We start from the raw sequence: 2,897 nt of genomic DNA, 5'->3' as shown, positions 1-2,897 counted from the left end.
GATATAATATTGACGAGAAAATAATAAAGCTTTATAATTTAAAATAAGGATATTGAAAACAATTCGTTGTTTAACGGGGAGCCAATGAAGGGCCAAGATTATTGGAGTAATATGATGACGGCGTGGTGTGAGAATTTTGTAATTTTTGAATCCGTCAAGGAGAAAAAGGCAGCCGGGAAAAAATTATTTCGAAGATAGTAATTAGCTGATTTGCAGGTGGAAATGATATGTTAGTAGAAAGTGAGGGATTTTCCAATATCACACAGAGATTACGGACTGAGATTGCAGAATTTTGTGTTTTATCGGACAATGTAGAGTTGTACCAAATTTGGTCACAAGAAAGCTGTATTTTTCATTAATTATATCTAAAATGCTATAATAGCATGGTTGTTAATTTACTTGGCTAACTTATGTATTTGAATTTTTGTAAAATTAAAGTTTAAATTCTGAATCACAAAAAAGGACCGTGTTTTAAAGGATAAGAAAACATACACATTTTGTTCGCAAGTAATGTATTTGGAAAAATACTGGGTATTCAGTACAATAATACGTCAGGTGGGGCTACATTACTCATATTATAAAAGCATAAATATGTAACCAAAAAGGATGTGTCAACTTACCCGATGCCGAAATAATGACGAAAAGAAGGCAAATTGTCATTGTCAGTTTCATCTTGAGTATTGGTAAACGCGTCTACACAGCAAACATTAACTTCAAAACCTGACTGTGTAATCAGTTGAGCGTCCCTTTACTTATACAGTGAAGCATAGGAACCTCCTCAATCAATGACAAGCATGGTTATGGTTTCACTTAATATGATAATTGATTATAGCATAGTGATGAATTATTAATGAACCAAGTTTAACTTATTCATCCACAATTCTTATAACATGTCAATCTGGGATGGCGCCAGAGTTGGGGGGGGGGGTGCTCTCCCGGAAGAGCCGGTCGGGGAGAAAAATCACAATTCGTCGAGGAGAAAAAATATATGTATTTTCTACATAATAGACTCTAAAATCGATTAAATAAGCTTTTGAAACACCTAAATTGTCAAACTTTTCTGGGGATTCGCCTCCTGCTCCACTTAGGCCTACTTTTAAAACCTTTTAATGGAAGCTCGACCACGCCCACTGCTTTCGTTGTGGAGAACTGACCCCTCGTCGGGGACCGCCCCCTCGTCGGGAGTATCCTGGCCACCCCTGATGCCAATCATTTAAGTATTTACTTTGTACGGTGTGGGATCAGATGAAATCCAAAATCCTGTACGAGATCATGGTGCATAGTGAGAATGGAAAATGAAGGTGAAAATTAGATCATCATCAAATGTAAACGCTAAATAATCTTCATAGGAACTTTTTTGGTTAAAACATTTCTATTAATTTCTGAGAAAAGATGCAAGATTAGAAACCAGTATTGGCAGCGTAAAGATGCGTAAACAGGTGCGGTTCTGAACAACGTGTTCGTATTGCATTGTTGCAATTATACCGTACTTAGTGCTCTCCCGCAACAATGTGACCGGATTTACTGGAATTTCCAGTCCCGGCACCCCTGCTTAACTGCTCGACCAAGGTTATTTAAAGGGTGATGAGGGATAAGTTAAATTTCCAAAGGCGCAATATCGACTAATGGGCTTTAATCAAGCTTTAATATTATGTTTTCTTAAAATGTTTAAACACAGACCCTTTAAATGTACAATTAAGAGTCTAATCTTTAAAGATAGAATTAGAGCAAAACTCGCCATAATATCCTAAATAAAATAAGTTAACAGAACAACGTTTCGATTTATGTATAAAAAGTTGGTTTTTTTTCGGGTCGAGAGCATTAGGTTTTATTCTATCCCCTGTACATGTTTACTTAGTTTGCAAATATATATGTTCAACATAATTTAGGGGTTTCAAAGCATATTTAATCGATTTCAGAGTCTATTAACATGACAAATTGTGGGTTTTTTTTTTCTCCCGAAAGGGAGGGGGTGACGCTGTCGTTATCGTGCCTAGTGTCGATCTAGCTTCATATACAGTATCAACATATTATGGCTATTATTAAACACATGTTTGAGTAAATACCGTGAGAAGAATATTACAGAATTTACCATACGGTGAAAGAAAACTGGATTTAATTGGGCTCAGAATTATGAATTGTGTTCAATATCAGAATTTTAAAGAATTTTGAATTTAATTATGGTTCGATATCTAGTCAAAAGAATATCTACATATTTAAACAAATATCATGTTTTGATGGGGTAAATATTAAATATGATTATAAGCTTCTGATCTCACGAGCACTTGAGTGCATTAATAGCCAATGAAAGAATTTTACTGTATTTTTTTACTGTAGGCTAATTGTAACTTAATGATAAGAGAGACTTTATTTTATTTATTTATTTATATATTTTTTAAAACACTTCAAATACGATATCGGTCCAACAATTTTATAATATCTTAACATTTTTGGGAATCTTAAGATCAATGATCAAATTATGATTGATTTTAACATTTACAGTTAATGTATAGCAATTAAAATTTAATTTATAAATTGAGTCGTATCAAGTTGTGCCCCGCTCCAAACGGCACGCGATCTTTTTTTTCCCGTACGAAACATTTGAATGAAACTCCTCTAGGGTGGTCTCGACTAACTCGACTTGAATAACTCCTATTGCAAAAAAAAATCTGGAGTTTAGGTACGCCACTAAATAAAAACTGTTTTGAGAGCTGAGGAAGTGGAAAGCCATAATAAAATAGGTGATATGCGGATGAGTTTGGACTTAAGCACAAATAATTGCTAGACCAATCTAAAAGCAACTGTACTGAAGACGCTAGCCTGTTGCAATACTGGTACAAGTGATTGAGTATGGTGTACTAACTCTAGAAAAATGATTCTTTTTCGCGTGTACCGGG

Source organism: Anneissia japonica, unplaced genomic scaffold, assembly GCF_011630105.1.
Source record: "Anneissia japonica isolate Jap-2015-1 unplaced genomic scaffold, ASM1163010v1 scaffold287718_len389476_cov179, whole genome shotgun sequence".
Classification (NCBI taxonomy): domain Eukaryota; kingdom Metazoa; phylum Echinodermata; class Crinoidea; order Comatulida; family Comatulidae; genus Anneissia; species Anneissia japonica.
The sequence above is the reverse complement of the archived record's forward strand: the minus strand, read 5'-3'. Positions refer to the sequence as shown.